Source organism: Plecotus auritus (assembly GCF_963455305.1).
Source record: "Plecotus auritus genome assembly, chromosome: 10".
Lineage (NCBI taxonomy): Eukaryota > Metazoa > Chordata > Mammalia > Chiroptera > Vespertilionidae > Plecotus > Plecotus auritus.
The window spans coordinates 32,474,180-32,494,572 of record NC_137785.1 but is presented as its reverse complement, the minus strand read 5'-3'; the positions used below and the strand labels follow the sequence as shown (position 1 = coordinate 32,494,572).

Sequence of the window (20,393 nt, the reverse complement as noted above, 5' to 3'; positions counted from 1 at the left end):
CCATCAGATTTACTTACTCCACAGATATGTACTTCTTTGATTCAAGAATACATAGTTTCAGAATTGCTAATCTATATCATTATGTAAATCAATCCTGCTCATTGAAGTTAAATTATTTACAGAGATTTTTTTTCTATCTTAGCCTGAAGGAATATGATCACATTATCTTCACAAGTTACCCCTGTTAGTTCTTTTTTTTTTTTTCTCCTTTGGTGTGGGAGAAATTTTTGCTTTTGCTTATACTCCAGTTTAAGGCCTGTCGCTTATTTGTTGACTTTTTAAATATGTATTACATTAACATGATCCCCAAAGTAAAAAGTAAACAAAAAAGTATACTCAGAAAAGTGTCACTTCTTTTATTCCTAGTACTAAAATTTCCTGTATATTTGGACTTTCTGTTCTCTTCCCCTGGTCTCTTCATGCACGAGTGCCACATCATTTTGATTAACAGATCTTTTAGTATTTTAAAATATCTGGTAGATCTAGTATCCCTATGTGCCTTTTCTTTTTTAGTGTTAGCCTGGCTATTCCTGTGTAAAACATATACTATTGCCCTTTCCAGCTTGGCTCAGTGGTTAGAGTGCCAGCCTGTGGACCAAAGGGTTGTGGGTTCGATTCCTGGTCAAGGGCACATACCTCAGTTGCAGGTTTGATTCCTGGCTCCAGTCAGGGTGTATATGAGAGGCAACCAATTGATGTGTCTCTCTCGTGTTGGTGTCTCTCTCTCTCTCTTCCTCTCCTTCCTTCATTACACTGTCTGAAAAAAAAAATAATGGAAAAATATCCTAGGTGAGGACCTAAAAACCCACAAAAACCTGTACTCTTACCACTATTAATGAAACGGCTAAATTGTTCCCTTCCTGACATCATTTCTCTTCATGGCTTTTATCAGTATCTGAAGTTTTCATAGTTAGGTACCCACTGGTTGTCTGCTATACAGATGTTCCTGGAGATTGGGATCTTTAATGTTCAGTAGCATATTTTTGAAGGCTAGAGCACTCTGTGGCACACTGTAGCTATGCATTAAGCACCAGCCCTTTGTATACATTTTTTTTCATTAACTATTCTGATAGGTGTTTAGTCATATCACATTGTTTTAATTTTTCTATTTTTTATAATTAACGAACTTGTGCATCTTTTGACATATTTATTGGCCACATAAATACCTTTTTTAAGTGGTTATTTGAGAACTTTCAAGATGGTGGCAGAGTAGGTGGATCTTATATTCACCTTCTCCCAGGACCAACTTGGAAATACAACTAAATAAAAAAACAATCACCCTAAATAACTAAATTGCTGGAAGCTACCCATTGTCTACACTATCAGGAAAGTGCAGCAGGAAACACAGAAGGCTGATGGACCTTGGGCTTTAGCAAGGGCTAAAAGCTATGCAGCAATTGTTCTGTCGAGACAATGGTGGCTCAAGGCAATCCCCTAACCTGATAATCTTTTACATACCAAACTTTACGTTTGATATGCTCGTTTGCTTTGCTAAAGGGAAAATGTGTATTCTAGTAAATAAAAGCAAAGGGGATGGAAAATTCAGAAAGCTTCACCACTAGAGTGAAGTCTCTGCCTGGCTCCCCCCATGCCTTCTAAATTCATATTTCTTGTCTAGTGTATCCATTTATGCACAGCCCCTTCTCCAGATCCTGAATCCTCACTGCAAAAGGTTGCTGCACTAAACACTGGCTGAAGAGGAGTCTTATAACCAAGGATTACAGAAGTCACATCAAGACTGGTAAGGAGGGCAGAGACATGAAAAGGGCTGGTTCTGCTCCCAAGGTCAGTGGCTGGGGTTCCAAAGGGATATCTCAGCTGTGGGAGGTTCCCCCTAAGAAGTGTGGAGCCTCAACCTCAGTTGGGACCCATAGCCCAGAACACCAGAGCTGGGAAGAGGTGCCCACATAACATCCAGCTGCAAAAAGCACAAGGGTTTCTGCCTGCCAAGGAGATGGAATCTGCTGAAGACAAAGGGTGAAAACTGAAAATTTTGTTCACATCCACTCACCCTGGGCTCTGGCATAGGGAGGGCAGAGTAGACTTGTCTTCTGAGGAGAGTCTGGGGTCTGAGGCACTGAGGAGAAGGCTGGGGAACAGCTTCCAGGATCTCTATACTGAGTCATTTTCCAATACTGCAGTCACCATCCTTCTTGGGCAAGGCAATCCCCTCTGAGTGGCATCAGCCACGGGGAATGAAATTACTCCAATTTCTATAATCCTTCTCATGCTACCCTGCAGATTTTAAGCTCTATTGAGGAGTCAGAGGCATAGGCCAGGGTGTAGAAGTCTGGACAGACTCAGGGGGTGTTAGTGACTGGCTTTAGGGTGGGACCATTTGCTCCACTTTCCTGTGAACTTGAGTGGCAATTCCCCTTCATGGAAGACCCAATAGAACCATCCTCCTGGCTTCCAGCAGACCCACCCTCTGGGCTCCAGTGGCCCAACCCACCTTACTAGGGGCTCCACTCTACTGAGGTCCAACTAAAATCCAGGACAGACAGTCATGGGGCTCTGGGGTGGGGACTAACACCCACCATTTTCCCTGAAGGCTCACAAGAGATCCACTAACCCCATCCTTCCATTTCTCCCAGAGGCTCTTTTCAGTGATTGAGACTAATAGACAAGCAGGAGGTGGAGGAGGATCCCAGGGTGCCGTGGCACATTTACTGACCCACCCCCATGCCCAGTACTGGTAAAAGGCAGTCTTGGAGTACAGATTGGCCTTTCCCATGCACAGCTAAACCTAGCAGAGGCAGACATAAACTGTGGGTTACATGTAGCTTCAAACAAGTTGCAGAGGGGCAGGCACAGCCAGCACCTCACATTGGTCTGCACCAGAGTCCTTCCCAAAGGCTCAGACCCAAACACACAAAGTGGCCACCTTCAAATAACACCAAAGCAGGATCCAACAAACTTCAAAAACAGCATATACAAAGGGAGATTGCAGCAGCAACTATATTCTAGTAAGGCAAATTCAATTATTTTGTTATTTTTAATTCTTTTATTTATTTATTTTTCTCTTTCTTTTTTCTTATTATTTCTTTTCTTATTTTCTTTATTTTTCTTATTTTTATTTTTTCTTCCCCTTTTCTCATCTCATTCTTTTTTCCATTTATTTCATTTTTCATTTTCTTATTTTTTTTTGTTTATTATTCTTTTTCCTCCTCCTTTTTTTTCTGTCAGCACCTGTACAACAGCTTTCATGATATGGTCAGGGTTTAGCCTCACAGTCAGCCAGCCTAAGGGTTGATACCATGCACAAAGGAGCCAATAGCAATGAAGCCCCAATTACAACAGGATAGCCCACATAACACACAAAAGGGACATTCCTAGAACACCCAGCTCAGGAGATAAAAGAGACTGACCACTGGGTCCCACAGGACATCTACTATATAATGCCACCCCACAAAGACTGTGATTCATAGATCAATCTAATACAAGGAAACAAAAACAAAGATACAGCCAAAATGGGGAAATAAAGAAATGACCCAAATGAGAAAATGGGAGTAATCTCCAGAAAAAGCTAAATGAAATGAAGGCAAGCAATTTATCAGATAAAGAGTTCAAACTAATGGCTATAAGGATGTTCACGGAACTTAGTATAAACTACAACAGCATGAAAAAGAACATAAAAACCATGTAAAATAATCAGTCAGAAATTAAGAATACCATATCTGACATCAACAATACACTGGAAAGAATAAAAAGTAGGTTGGATGTAGCAGAGGATCAAATCAGAGCAGCACAAAAAAATAATTGAAATAATTACATGTAATGTATACAGTCTAAGGGAACTTTGTGATAACATGAAGTGCAACAACATCTGCTTCATAGAACTACCAGAAAGAAAAGAGAGTGAGCAAAATATTGAGAACCTATTTTAACGAATATTTATTGAAACTTTCCTAACCTACTGAAGGAAAGTCATACAAGTCCAGGAAGTGCAGAGATTCCCAAACAAGAAGAACCCAAAGAGGCCCACATCAAGGCAGATCATCATTGAAACGGGAAAGAAAAAGAGACAATATTAAAAGCAGCAAAAGAAAGCAGTTAATTACCTACAAAAGAACTTACATAACACTGTTAGCTGATTTCTCAACAGAAACATTTCAGGCCAGAGGGGACTAACATAAAATATTCAAAGTGATTAAAAGCAACTACTACAACCAAGACTACTTTACCCAGCAAGGCAATCAAATAAAATTGAGGGAGAAATAAAGAACTTCCCAGACAAGAAAAAGCTAAACAATTTGGCTACCACCAAACCAGAATTGCAAGAAATGTTAAAGGGCCTGCTTAAATAAGAGAAGGAGGAGGAAGAGGAATACACCTAAATATGTAAAGCAAATCTTGATGGACATTAAATGAAAGATCAACAGAAACACAGTGATAGTAGGGGATTTTAATACCCCATTGACACCAATGGGTAGATCACAAAATCAACAAGGAAATGGTAGCAATATATAAAAAAACTAGATCAGATGTATTTGATTTCTTCAGAGTATTTCACCCCAAATTAGCAGAATATACATTCTTTACAAGTGCACATGGAACATGGATAGACCACATGTTAGGAAACAAAAAGATGCTTAATAAATTTAAGAAGATTGAAATGACATCAAGCATCTTCTCTGACCATAATGGTATGAACCTAGCAAAATACACAAAGTTGTGGACGCTGAATAACATGCTACCTTGAAACAAATGAAAATGAGACCACAACAAAAAAATCTGTAGGAAATAGATAAGGTGAGGTCTCTGGTTCTGGCGGGAGAGAGGAACATGCATTTTGCGGGAGCTGGAGGACCAGGGAAGTCTGTGCCTAGAAAAATCCGTGGCTGTTGGGTCTGGCGTGATCTGTGAATGTGGAAGGGGGTCCTCAGAGCTGCTAACAGAAGGGATCTCTAAAAAGCAACCCATTTTGATCTGACGTGCAGGAACAGCCTAAGAATTTCAAAGGTGTGCAGGCTGCTTAGATTTGCACGCAGACCCATTGTTCGCACACTTGGGCTTTTTCCTCTTCAAATCCTTGCTTCTGATTACTAAGCCCAATACATAGGATCACCCAGTTGGGGATACCCTGGGAGACTGCAGGGGAAAGTTGTTTTTCTGGAACCTGGGGATCGGAGCGGGGAGTGTCCATCGGAGAGCCAGCTCTGAGGCAGCCCACTCCCACAAACCGGTAGTGAGTGCCACAGGAAAAGAAGGCTCTAACATTGCCTAGATAGGCCATATAGAGACCCAGAAGTCAATCCAAAAACACTGCCACCCAGGGGCTAAATCACAAATTGACTCTTGTGTAATCAAAAATAAAAGAATATGAGAAATTAAGACACACCGCCTGCTTCAAATCAGGACTGGCTTACCACACTGAAAAGCAGTGGAACGCAGGGAACTGCACACTGTCGGACTGAGAAACAGGTGTGCCAAACAGAACAACAGAGGAAGTGAATAACCTTTACTACTCCACATTTTATTTTTATTTTTTTATTTTCATTTTTTGCATCTTTTACTCAAGAAACTATTTTTTTTCTTTTTTCCTCACTTGATTTTACCTTTTTAATTATTACATTTTTATTTTTAATCAGTATTATTACTACTACTATTTTATCTTTTTTTTAAGTATCATTTTATTTTTTCTTTATTTTACTTTGGCATTAGTGTTCTACATTCTATTTTCATCTTTCCTTTAGCATCGTTTTACTCTATCTCAACTCTACCTTTATGCCATCACTATCTCCCTAACCTTTCCCTTTTCGGTGTCCTGTTTATCTTACCCCTTTTCTGCTTTAGATTTTCCCTATTCTTTCTGTTTACCCCCTGTAAAAATTTCACCCTACTTATATATCTAATCTCCAATCCCCTGCTCCAAGTAAATACACACCTCTCTCTTCGCTGTCTTAACTATCCAAAAAATTGTTTTTCTCTCTGTCCTTTTGTTGTTGTTTGCTTGAATGTTGATTATATCGAATTTTTATGCTTTTTGGTGAGATTGTTTTGCTTATTCTTTTTTTGTTTGTTTGTTTTTTGTTTATTTTGTGCTTCTGTTTTCCCTTGCCTCGCTTGATATTAGTTGGTGTTGTAGTTTGTATTAATCCCCAGGTACTTGTTGCTGGCATTTGTTGGGATTAGTGATGGTTCTATTGGAGTTTTATCCCCATATACATAGTTTATTCCCCTTTCTCTCTTAGTCTCTTTCTTGTCTCTCTTACTTTTTTTTTCCTTTTCCCAATTTCATTTTGACACTCTTTTTTCTTTCTTTTTTCTCTTCTTCTTTCTCTACTATCCCCTAATTTGCCTTTCTCTGGTGGTCACCTTTATTGGAGGTAATTAATATCATGAATACATTTCTGTTCAGTGCCTTGTGTGTTATACCTGGTTGTGCTGTATTTTGTGCCTTTAAATCAATACAGGAAAGAGAGAACTACATAAACAGACACCTGGAGAAGAGAGACCATGGGGAGACAAAGAAACAGCCTGCATATGAAAGAAAAGCAGGCATCACAAGAAAAGGAAGTAAAAGAATTGGAGGCAAGCAACCTTCCAGAGAAAGAACTCAGAGAAGTGGTCATAAGGTGGCTGAAAAGAATGGAAGACAAATTCGACAATATGAGCAAGAACCAAGAGGAAATGAAAAATGACATTGCTGCTGTAAAGAACTCAATAGAAATCATCAAGAGTAGACTAGTCAAAGCAGAGGACTGCATCAGTGAGCTAGAAGACCAGGTAGGAAAAAATACCCAAGTAGAGCAGCTTCTAGAAAAAAAAAACTAAAAAGCAGGAGGAGAACCTAAGGGAACTTTGGGACAACACGAAACAAAACAACATCCGCATAATAGGGGTTCTAGAAGGAAAGGAAGCTGAGCAAGGAATAGAAAACTTGTTTGAAGAAATAATGACAGAAAACTTCCCTGATATAGGGAAGAAAAAACCCACACAAATCCAAGAAGCTTACAGAGTCCCAAGCAAAATGAACCCTAAAAGACTGACACCAAGGCACATTATAATTAAATTGGCAAACACCAATGACAAAGTAAGAATCTTAAAAGCGGCAAGAGAGAGACAGAAAGTTACATACAAAGGAGCCCCCATCAGACTAGCAACTGATTTCTCAACAGAAACTCATCAGACCAGAAGGGAATGGAATGAAATATACAAAGTCATGCAAAGGAAGGGTCTGAATCCAAGAATGCGGTACCCAGCAAGGCTATCAATCAAAATTGAAGGTGAAATCAGGAGCTTCACAGACAAAAAAGGACTAAGGGAATTTATTACCACCAAACCAGCAATGCAGGAAATGCTAAAGGGTCTGCTGTAAAAAAAGAAAAGAAAAGAAATAGGAAGCGAAGAAGGAACACAGGGGTAAAGAATAAAAATGGCGACAAACAAGCACCTATCAATAATAACCGTAAATGTAAATGGATTAAATGTCCCAATCAAAAGACATAAGGTAACGAATTGGATAAGAAAACAAGACCCATATATCTGCTGTCTACAAGAAACCCACCACAGAAAAAAAGACGCACACAGACTGAGAGTGAAGGGATGGAAAAAGGTTTTCCAGGCAAATGGAACTGAAAAAAAAGCTGGGGTAGCAATACTTATATCTGACAAATTAGATCTCAAAGTGAAGGACATAACAAGAGATAAGGAAGGCCACTGCATAATACTAAAGGGAGCAATCCAACAAGAAGAAATAACTCTGGTAAACATATATGCACCCAATACAGGAGCACCCAAATACATAAAAAAAAACTCCTGGAGGATATCAAGGGAGAGATTGACAGCAATACAATCATAGTAGGAGACTTTAATACCCCACTATCACCATTGGACAAATCCTCTAAACAAAAAATCAGCAAAGAAAAAGCAATCCTAAATAAATCACTAGACCAGATGGAATTAATTGACATCTTCAGAACATTTCACCCCAAAGCCACAGAATATACATTTTTCTCAAGTGCACATGGGTCTTTTTCAAAGATATACCATATGTTGGGACATAGGCAAAGTCTCTTCAAATTCAAGAAGATAGAAATCATATCAAGCATCTTCTCAGACCACAGTGGCATAAAACTGGAAATCAACTACAATAAAAACAATCCAAAGAAATCAAATACATGGAGACCAAACAGCATGCTATTAAACAATGACTGGGTTACCAGAGAGATCAAGGGAGAAATAAAAAACATCATGACAACAAATGATAATGAAAACACAACAATCCAAAATCAATCGGACACAGCGAAAGCAGTCTTGAGAGGGAATTTCATAGCTCTACAAGCCAACTGCAAAAAACAAGAAACAATGGTAATAAATTACCTAACCCTATAACTCAAAGAGTTAGAAATAGAGCAATAAGAAAAGCCCAGTGTAAGCAGAAGGAAGGAAATAATAAAGATCAGAGCGGAGATAAATGACATTGAGACCAAAAAATATATATATAAAAGATCAACAAAACCAAGAGCTGGTTCTTTGACAGGATAAACAAGATAGATGAACCTCTAGCCAGGCTCACCAAGAAGCAAAGAGAGAGGACCCAAATAAACAAAATCAGAAATGAAAGAGGTGAAATTACAACAGATCCTGCCGAAATACAAAGGATTGTTAAAAAATACTACGAACAACTCTATTCAAACAAACCGGACAACCTGGAGGAAATGGACATATTCCTAGAAAAAAATAGCCTTCCAAAACTCAATCAGAAAGAATCTAAACAGCTCAATATGCCAGTAACTCTGGAGGGAATTGAAGCACTCATCAAAAAGCTTCTGGCAAACAAAAGCCCGGGGCCAGACGGCTTCACAGGAGAGTTTTTCCAAACATTCAAGGAAGAACTAAAACCTATCCTCCTCATACTATTCCAAAAAATTCAAGAGGAAGGAACACTTCCAAGCTCCTTCTATGAAGCCAGCATCACCCTAATACCAAAACCAGACAAAGACAACACAATGAAGGAGAATTACAGGCCAATATCCCTCATGAACGTAGATGCCAAAATCCTCAACAAAATTCTAGCAAATTGGATCCAGCAGTTCATCAGAAAGATCATACACCATGACCAAGTAGGATTTATCCCAGGAATGCAAGGAGGGTACAATATCCGCAAATCAATAAATGTGATACATCACATAAACAAATTGAGAGATAAAAATCACATAGTCATATCAATTGATGCAGAAAAAGCATTTGACAAAATCCAACACCCTTTCTTGATAAAAACTCTCAACAAGGTGGGAATAGAAGGATCATACCTCAATATAATAAAATCTATATGTGATAAACCCACAGCTAACATCATACTCAATGGACAAAAACTAAAACCATTTCCCCTAAGAACAGGAATAAGACAGGGATGCCCACTCTCACTACTTCTGTTTGACATAGTACTGGAAGTATTAGCCATTGCAATTAAACAAGAAGAAGAAATAAAAGGCATCCAAATTGGAAAAGAAGAAGTAAAGCTGTCCTTATTTGCAGATGACATGATATTGTACATAAAAAAACCGAAAGACTCCATCAAAAAACTAACAGACTTAATAAATGAATTCGGCAATGTAGCAGGATACAAAATTAACGCCAAGAAATCTATGGCATTTCTGTACACCAATAGTGAACTTACAGAAAGAGAGACTAAAAAAGCAATCCCATTTACCATCGCACCAAAAAAATTAAGATACTTAGGAATAAACTTAACCAAGGAGGTAAAAGACCTATACGCGGAAAACTACAGGACATTGAAAAAAGAGATAGAGGAAGATGTAAACAGATGGAAAAACATACCATGTTCATGGATTGGGAGAATCAACATCATTAAAATGTCCATACTACCCAAAGCAATCTATAGATTCAATTCCCTCCCCATTAAAATACCAATGGCATATTTCACAGACCTAGAAAGAACTCTCCAAAAATTCATTGGGAATAAAAAAAGACCCCGAATAGATACAGAAATCCTAAGAAAGAAGAATAAAGTAGGAGGGAGCTCAATACCAGATTTCAAGCTGTATTACAAAGCCACTGTCCTCAAAACAGCCTGGTACTGGCACAAGAACAGACATATAGATCAATAGAATAGAATAGAGAATCGAAATATCGACCCAAACCACTATGCGTAATTAATATTTGACAAAGGAGGCATGAACATACAATGGAGTCAAGACAGTCTCTTCAATAAATGGTGTTGGGAAAATTGGACAGATACATGCAAATAAATGAAACTAGATCACCAACTTACACCATACACAAAAATAAACTCAAAATAGATACAGGACTTAAACATAAGACAGGAAACCATAAAAATACTAGAGGAATCCACAGGCAGCAAATTCTCAGACATATGCCAAAAGAACTTTTTCACTGATACTGCCCCAAGGGCAATGGAAGCCAAAGAGAAAATAAACAAATGGGACTGCATCAAAATAAAAAGCTTTTTCACAGCAAAAGAAACCATCAACAAAACAACAAGAAACCCCACTGTATGGGAGAACATATTTGCAAACGTTATGACTGATAAAGGTTTAATCTCCAACATCTAAAGGCAGCTTATACAACTTAATAAAAGGAAGATAAATGATCCAATAAAAAAATGGGCAATGGACCTAAATAGAATCATTTTGAAAGAAGACAGAAGGAAGGCCAAGAGACATATGAAAACATGCTCAAAGTCACTAATTATCCGAGAGATGCAAATCAAAACGACAATGCGATACCATCCCACGCCGGTCAGAATGGCTATCATCAACAAATCAACAAACGACAAGTGTTGGTGACGATGCGGAGAAAAAGGAACTCTCGTGCACTGCTGGTGGGAATGCAGACTGGTGCAGCCACTGTGGAGAACAGTATGGAGTTTCCTCAAAAAACTGAAAATGGAACTGCCATTTGACCCAGTAATCCCACTCCTAGGAATATATCCTAAGAAACTAGAAACACCAATCAGAAAGGATATATGCACCCCTATGTTCATAGCAGCACAATTTACAATAGCTAAGATTTGGAAACAACCTAGGTGCCCGTCAGCAGATGATTGGATCATAAAACTATGATACATCTATACAATGGAATACTATGCTGCCATAAAAAAGAAGGAATTCTTACCATTTGTAGCAACCTGGATGGAATTGGAGAACAGTATGCTAAGTGAAATAAGCCAAATGAAAGAAAAATACCACATGATCTCACTCATTTGTGGATAATAAAAAACGTTATAAACTGATGAACAAAAAGATAGATACAGAGGCAGTAAAGCATCAAACAGACTGTCAAATTACAGCGGGAAGGTTAGGGAGAGGTGGGGGAAATAAGAGATCAACCGAAAGACTTATATGCATGCATATAAGAGTAACCAACGGATGCAAAACATTGGGGGGTTAGGGCATGTATGGGAGTGGGTGGGGGGGGACAATGATAAGATATGTACACATATAATACCTTAATTAAAAAATTTTTTAAAAATCTGTAGGAAATAGCAAAGCAGTCCTAAGAGGGAAATTCATAGCATTAAAGTCCTCCCTCAAGAAAGAAGAAAAAACTCAAATAAGCAATCAAACTTTATACTTAAAATAAATGGTAAGAAAAAAAAGCCCCAAAATGAATAGAAGGAAATAATAAAGATCAGAGTAGAAATAAATAAAATAGAGTCTAAAAAATACCAAAAAGTCAATAAAAGCAAGAGCTGGTTCTTTGAGATGATAAATCTTAAACCACACTCATCAAGTAAAAAAGAAAGAAGACCCAATAAATAAAATCAGAAATGAAAGAAATAACAACGGACATTGAATAAATACAAAGGATTATAAGAAAATACTATCAATAACTATATGCCAAAAAATTGCACAATCTTGAAGAAATGAATAATTTCTTAGAAACATACACTCTTCCAAAAGTGAATCAGGAAAAATCATAAAATGTGAACAGACAAATACAACTAGTACAATTGAAGTACTTAAAAAAAAAAAAGCCTCCCAACAAATAAAAGTGCTTAACTGGATGGCATCACAAGCGAATTTTATCAAACATTCAAAAAAGGACTAACACCCATCCTTCTCAAACTATTCCAAAAAATTCAAGAGGGAAAACTCCAAGCTCATTTTACAAAGCCAGCATTATCCAATTCCAAATCCAGATAAAGATACTACAAAGAAAAAAATTATAGGCCAATATTCCTGATGAACACAGATGCTAAAATCTTCAACAAAACATTTAATAAACCGGATCCAGCAATACATTAATGATACACCACCCAGCTGATGTTGCTCAGTAGTTGAGCATTGAGCTATGAACCAGGAGGTATGGATTGATTCTCGGTCAGGGCACATGCCCAGGTTGCCAGCTCAATCATTGATGTTTTTATCTCTCTCTCCCTCTCTCTTCCTCTCTGAAATCAATAAAAAATATATATTTTTAAAATGATGACACACCATGATCAAGTGGGATTTATTCTGGGAATGTAAGGTTGGTACAACATTCACAAATCAATAACCATTATATATGACATAAGCAAAATAAAGGATAAAAAGCACATGATCATATCAATAGATTCAAACATGTATTTGATATAATCTAGCACCCATTTATGATAAAAACTCTCAGGAATTTGAGAATAGAGGCAACATACCTCATCATAATGAAGGCCATATATGACAAACCCACATCCAACATCATACTCAATGGGCAAAAACTAAAAATGTTTCCCTTAAGATCAGGAACAAGACAGGGATGTCCACTTTCACCACTCTTAATCAAAATAATACTCTAAGTCAGAGCCACAGCCATCAGACAAGAAGAAGAAATAAAAGGCATCCAAACTGGAAAGAAGGAAGTAAAACTGTCATTCGCAGATGACATGATATTGTATATAGAAAACCCTAAAGATTCCACCAAAAAATGTTAGATCTAATCAATGAATTCAGCAAAGTAGCAGGATACAAAATTAATATCCAGATATTGGTGGCATTTCCATACACCAATAATGAGTTATCAGAAATAGAAACAAAGAAAGAAATCCCATTGGTTATTGCAACAAAAAAAAATAGGTACCTAGGAATAAATTTAACCAAGATGATAAATGACCTGTATTTGAAAAATTAGAGTACACTGAAGAAAAAGAGGAAGACACAAATAAGTGGAAGCATATGCCATGTTCATGGATTGGAAGAATTAGCATTATTAAAATGTCCATACCACCAAATGCAATTTCCATTAAAATACCAATGGCATATTTCACAGATCTAGAACAAATATTTCAAAAATTTATATGGAACAACAACAACAACAAAAATACCCCAAATAGGCTCAGCTATCTTGAGAAAGAAGAAAAAAGTTGGAGGTATCATAATACCAGAAATCAAACTTTATTATGATGCCATCATGATCAAAATAGCCTGGTATTAATAAGAGCAGGCAGATAGATCAATGGAATTGAACAGAGATCCCAGAAATCAACCCATGGCTACATGATCAATTAACATTTGACAAAGGAGGTAAGAATATACACTGGGATAAAGACAATCTCATCAATGGTGTTGGAAAAATTGGACAGGTACATGCAAAAAAAAATGAAACTTACAAGAATAAACTCAAAATGATAAAAGACTTAAATTTAAGCCACAAAACCATAAAAATCCTAGAAAAAAAAACATAGGCAATAAAATCTCAGAAATCTCTCAGAGCATTATCTTGGTCGATATGTCTCCTCAGACAAAGGATATATAGGAAAAAATAAATGGGACTACATCAAACTAAAAAGCTTATACATAGCAAAAGAAACAATCAACAGAATGAAAAGAGAACCCATTGTATGAGAAAACATATTTGCCAATGATACATGTGGCAAGACGTTAGTTAATCTCCACATTATATAAAGAACTTATACAAGTCAACACCAGGAAGACAACAATCCATTTTAAAAATGGGCAAAGGACCTGAATAGACACTTCTCCAATAGGGACATAAAGATGGCCAATAGACATATGAAAAATTACTTAAGGTCACTAACCATCAGAGGGAAGCAAATTAAAACCACAATGAGATATTACCTCACACATGTCAGAATGGCTACAATCAATAAATAGCAAGTGCTAGCAAGGATGTGGAGAAAGGAAACCCTAGTGCACTGCTGGTGGGAATGCAGACTGGTGTAGCCACTGTGGAAACAGTATGGAGTTTCCTCAAAAAATTAAAAATGTAACTGCCTTTTGACACAGCAATCCCACTTCTGGTAATATAGCCTAAGGATCCAGAAACACCAATTTTAAATAATGTATGCACCCCTATGTTCACAGCAATGTTATTTACAATAGTCAAGATCTGGAAACACCCCAAGTGCCCATCAGAAGATGAGTTACAGTTACAGAATGGAATACTATATGGTTGTAAAAAATAAAATCTTAGATTTGCAACAGCATGGATGGACCTGGAGATTATTATGTTAAGTGAAATAAGCTAGTCAGAGAAAGACAAGTTCCATATCATTTCACTAATATGTGGAATCTAATAAGCAAAATAAACTGAACAAAATGGAACCAGAAGCATGGGTACATGGAACAGACTGACAGTTGTCAATGGGACTGGATGAAAGGTGAATGGATGAGCCAAAGAATATATATGCTTAACTCATAAACACAGACAACATGATGGCTGGAGAGAAGATGGGGGAAGGCAATGGTGGTGCTGGGCAAAGGTGGGGAAAATGGGGACATCTGTAAGAGTGTCAACAAAAATCTATCCTATCTAATAAAAGAGTAATATGTAAATTGACCGTACCTCCGCCACACCCACCAGCCACGCCCACCAACCAATCAGGAGCCAGTATGCAAATTAATCCAACCAAGATGGCGGTTAATTTGCATATCCAGGAGTAGAGCGAAGACTGAAGACAGTGTAGAAGGAAGCCAAGCATTGCAGAAGGGAGCGAAGCTGTGGAGAAGCTAGCAAGTGGGGCTGCGGAGAAGGGAGGGAAGCAGGTGGGGCAGGGGAGAAGGGAGGGAAGCAGGCGGGCCGGCGGAGAAGAGAGGGAAGCAGACCACTGCAGGAAGCCCTATTGTAGGAATCTTCCTGCAACAGGCCTCTAGTCTATCTATATAAAAGCCTAATATGCTAAGTGTCTGTCCGACAGGTTGCTATGACATGCACTGACCACCAGGGGGCAGAAGCTCAACACAGGAGTGCCCTCTGGTGGTCAGTGCGCTCCCACAGGGGAAGTGCCACGAAGCCAGAGCCAAGCTCACAGCTGGAGAGCGCAGCATTGGTGGCAGGAGCCTCTCCCACCTCCATGGCAGCACTAAGAATGTCAGACTGACTGCTTGGACCTAAGCCATTAGTCGGACATCCCTGGAGATCTCATGGACTGTAAGAGGGCGCAGGCTGGGCTGAGGGACCCTCCCCCCTGAGTACATGATTTCGTGCACCGGGCCTTTAGTCCTATATAATAAAAGCCTAGGTGGTGTCATGCCCTCACACTATGTTGTCACAAGATGGCCACTACAAGATGTCCACCACAAGATGGCCAGCAGGGGAGGCAGTTGGGGGCTAGATCAGGCCAGCAGGGGAGGGCAGTTGGTTGCGACCAGGCCTGCAGGGGAGGGCAATTAGGGGCAACCAGGCTGTCAGGGGAGGGCAGTTGGGGGCCATCAGTCTGGCAGGGGAGGGCAGTTGGGGGTGAGATCAGGCCGGCAGGGGAACAGTTAGGCATCAATCAGGCCGGCAGGAGAGCGGTTAGGTGTCAATCAGGCCGGCAGGAGAGCAGTTAGGGGGTGATCAAGCTGGCAGGCAGAAGTGGTTAGGGGCAATCAGGCAGGCAGGCAGGCGAGTAGTTAGGTGCCAGCAGTCCAGATTGTGAGAGGGATGTCCAACTGACGGTTTAGGCCCAATCCTTGTAGGGATGGGGCCTAAACTGGCAGTCGGACATCCCCCAAGGGGTCCCAGATTGGAGAGGGTGCAGGCCGGGCTGAGGGATGCCACCTTGTATACGAATTTCATGCATCAGGCCTCTAGTATATATATAAAAGCCTAGCGACCAGAATGACGGAAGAACCAGAGCTACCTAAATAATTAGTGTCTATGACACACACTGTGGCAGCCAACCAGCCTGATCCAGCCTGATCCAGGCCCTGTCTGGCCCTGCCCCTGATCGGCCCCCAACACCCCAATTGGGGGCGAGCCAGCTGGCCAACTGCCCATGGCCAAAAAGCATTAATTGGCAAATTACAGTATTTATCAATAAACAGATGTAAAAAGATCCTATTAACCAAGAACATATTAAAGCACATGCAAGTGGAGATATAAATAATATTTTATCATGTTGAAGGGTTGTAAATTAGCACCACGTTGATGTTCTCCACTCTCCAGGAATATCTAGTGCGGTTGAAAGTAAATATAACCTGTGACTGGGCAACCCCACTTTCTTATAAACACCTCAGAGAAACTCTTGCTTCTGTATAGCAAGAAACATAAATATTTGGTAGATATTCAGTGAGAAGTTGTATAGAACCTAAAAATGACAATAAAGGGCCTAAATACATATGGTGTATTTTTCTAAAAAAATAGAGCTAGGGGTTTTCTGTTCTATTGAAAAGCACCATAAAATTTTATTTTAAAAGAATTAGCTAGTTGGATAGCATGATGAGTTGCTTTCTTCAATATACAGATAACCATACACCTGTCATAATACTGACATTTCTATCCTTGAAGCCACACTTTTAGGTCACAGAAACATCTACCAAAGTGGAATATCACCTGCATTAGGTATTGGGAATGGGAATTTTATCATGAAGTCTAAAATACACAGGTTTAGATAAAATGAAATCTATATTTTTAATATAATTTATTGATTTCAGAGACGGAGAGATAGAAACATTAATGAGAGAAAATCATTGATCAGCTGCCTTCTCCATGGTCCCTACTAGGGATCAAGCCCACAACCTGAGCATGTGCCCTAGACCAAAATTGAACCCGGGACCCTTGAGTCGCAGGCCTACACTCTATCCACTGAGCCAAACCGTCTAGGGCAATAAAATGAAATATTTTTTATAGAGGCTCTATGTGATCCCCCCACCCCGCCAAGAAATAAAGTATACAAAGCTCCCATGCTTGTTTGACCACAAAATCATTTTCAAGTATCATTAAATAACTAGTTTTGTGGAACATACTTTCAGAAATTTTGAGTTAATGTAGTCTCCAGAAGACCTCTAACATAAAAATGTAACCATGAAGGAGAAATACATTGACCTATGAACAAAAATTAATTTTATTATAGCACTTATAATACTCTTTTCAGCATTATATGTTTGTGTAAACATTGTGTTTACAATTTAAATTTTTTTTTGAAATCATGGGTAGGGACTATGTATTATTCTAGATGGTGAATGATTATTCAATGGCATCTGCCCAATCTGCCCATTATGAGCAAAATGGACTTGTAGGTACAAGTCATAATGTATTGTTTGACTACAGGAACATTACAGAGGTTTGCTTCAAAATCAAGTGTGTGGCAATACTCATTTTTATTTATGGAAGGTTTCTATGGGTTGAATACCTATTTTTTATATCTACTGTTCATCCTTTTAAAAATATATTTTTTATTGATTTCAGAGAGAAAAGGAGAGTGAGAGATAGAAACATCAGTAGTGAGAGAGAGTCATTGATTGGCTGCCTCCAGCAAGCCCCTTCACAGGGGATCAAGCACACAACCTGGGCATGTGCCCTGACCAGGAATCAAACCCTGAACTCCTAGTTCATAGGTCGATGCTCAACCACTGAGTCGTGCCAACCGAGCTATTGTTTATCCCTTTTTCAAAACTAATGAAGATAAACAAGAATGAGAAACAATTTATGAGATAGCAGAGCTGAGTCATGTCACTTTTTCTGATATTGTTACATTGCTCAGGTTAGAAAACCTAAATCTGGATACCTAATTAAATCACAACAGGTCAAGTCCCTGGATATTCCTAGTAGATCATTTTATGTTTTATAATCATTTTAATAAACTACTGAGTTCAATGTACTAAACTCTATTTGAAATGCTTACATATATCTTAATTGATATTGACCTAGATTTTACATTTTAGGGGCTATCCTCATCTATTAAAATAGTGCATTATAGAATGATCTGGCAAAACTTTGTTAAAGGTTATCTATACTTTAAATTTCTTGTTGCCTGCAAAACTATTGATTCTGGTTTAAAAAAAAATAAGATCATAATTAAATTTAAATATTTTCCTTTGTTGATAGATCTGTACAAGTTTTTATAGTATCTTAAGTCAACTTTGATTATTTAGGCTTAAACCAACAACCATTTTATTATATCTCATGATTTTGTGCATCAGGAATTTGGGCAGGGGCTCAGTTGATCAATTTTTCTGTTCTATATAGCAATAACTGAGGTCACTCAAAGGCATTCTACTGATGGCTGATCTGAAGGATCCAAAACTATTTCACTCAACTGTCTGGTGTCCTGATGGGCATGTCTGGAAGACTGGGCACTTCTCTCTCTCCATGAATTCTCAGGAATTCTCCATGTGGTCTCTTCAACAGAAGTAGCCAGACATTTAACAGTTCAGGGTCTGAACTTGAAAGAGTATGCCAATATCCTATCTAATAAAAGAGTAATATTCAAATTGACTGTCACTACAACACACAAGATGGCTGCCCCCATGTGGTCAAAGATGGCTGCCTCCGTGTGGACACAAGATGGCCGCCACAAGATGGCCAGCAGGGGAGGGCAGTTGGGGGGGAGGACCAGGCCTGCAGGGGAGAGCAGTTGGGGGCAACCAGGCTGGCAGGAGAGGGCAGTTGGGGGCGACCAGGCCTGCAGGGGAGGGAAGTTGGGGCGACCAGGCTGGCAGGGGAGGGCAGTTAGGGGTGACCAGGCTGGCAATCGGGCTGGCAGGGAGCAGTTAGGCGTTGATCAGGCTGGTAGGGGAGTGATTAGGGGGTGATCAGGCTGGCAGGCAGAAACAGTTAGGGGCAATCAGGCAGGTGAGTGGTTGGGAGCCAGCAGTCCTGGATTGTGAGAGGGGTCCCAGATTGGAGAGGGTGCAGGCTCAGCTGAGGGACAACCCCCCATGCACGATTTTCGTGCACCGGGCCTCTAGTTAGTAAATAAAATAAAATGTACCAGTTAGTCTGGGTCCAGAAACTGGCACTTCCACTATATTCTTCTGGTCAAAGTCAAAGTCTGATAAGATTCAAGAGGAAAGGTTGTAAATTCCACCTCATGAAGGGAGGAATATCAATGAATTTACAGTAATATTACTCTGCCACAGTATTATATTACTATAGAAGCCCGATGCACGAAATTCATGCAAGAGTAGGCCATCCTTCCCCCGACTGCCGGCATCAGCTTCCCTCTGGCACACAGAACCTGGCAGGCACCTGGGACCCGGGCTTCCCTCGCAGCCCCAGCTTCATCAGGGAGGTTGTCTGGAAGGACATCAAATCTAATTAGCATATTATGCTTTTATTATTATAGACTTAGAGGCCTGTTGCAGGAAGATTCCTGCAAGAACAGGGCTTCCTGCAGCCTGAGCAAAGCCCGCCCAGGCGGGCTTCCCTCCCGCCGCCACTGCTGCCACCACAGCCCCCCCTCCGCCCCCACCCCCCTTTCCCTCCCACCCCCACTGCCATGTGCTCTCCCTTCCCTCCCGCTGCAGCTGCCCGCCCCCACTTTCCCTCCCGCAGCCGCTGCCGCCACTGCTGCTGCCCCATGCTTTCCCTCCCGCTGCCACCACTGCCCAGCTTTCCACTTTCCCTCCTCCTTCCCTCTATGCTGTCTTCAGTCTTCACACCGCATCTGCTTATGCAAATTGACTTCCATCTTTGTTGGGTTAATTTGCATACTCACTCTGATTGGCTGGTGGGTGTAGTGGAGTGATGGTCAATTTGCATGTTTCTCTTTTATTAGTGTAGATTTTACAAATCTAAATTGTAACACAGAGCAGTTAACAGCATATTGTTCAATATAATACAAGTAGGAAAGTGATGGGATAGAGGTAAGTGCCTTTCCCACATTTTTTATATTAAGATCAGTTTTAAGAATGAATGTGAAGTTCGCCGAAACCGGTTTGGCTCAGTGGATAGAGCGTCGGCCTACGGACTGAAGGGTCCCGGGTTCGATTCTGGTCAAGGGCATGTACCTTGGTTGCGGGCACATCCCCAGTGGGGGGTGTGCAGGAGGCAGCTAATCGATGTTTCTCTCTCATCGATGTTTCTAGCTCTCTATCCCTCTCCCTCTCTGTAAAATATCAATAAAATATATTTAAAAAAAATAATGAATGTGAAGTTTATCAGATTTGAGTAATGGTAGAATACATTAAATTACATTTTTAATAATGTTTTTCATTATTGATTAAGGTATTACATGTGTCCTTATTGCCCCATTGCCCCCCCCC

At 39.7% G+C, this 20,393-nt stretch overlaps 1 protein-coding gene across 4 annotated transcripts in view; it reads right to left on the bottom strand.

Moving 5' to 3' along the window:
* The window catches only part of ZFP82 (ZFP82 zinc finger protein), a 126,634-nt gene that overhangs the window by 26,722 nt on the left and 79,519 nt on the right, over positions 1 to 20,393 (bottom strand). The window lies entirely within an intron of this gene.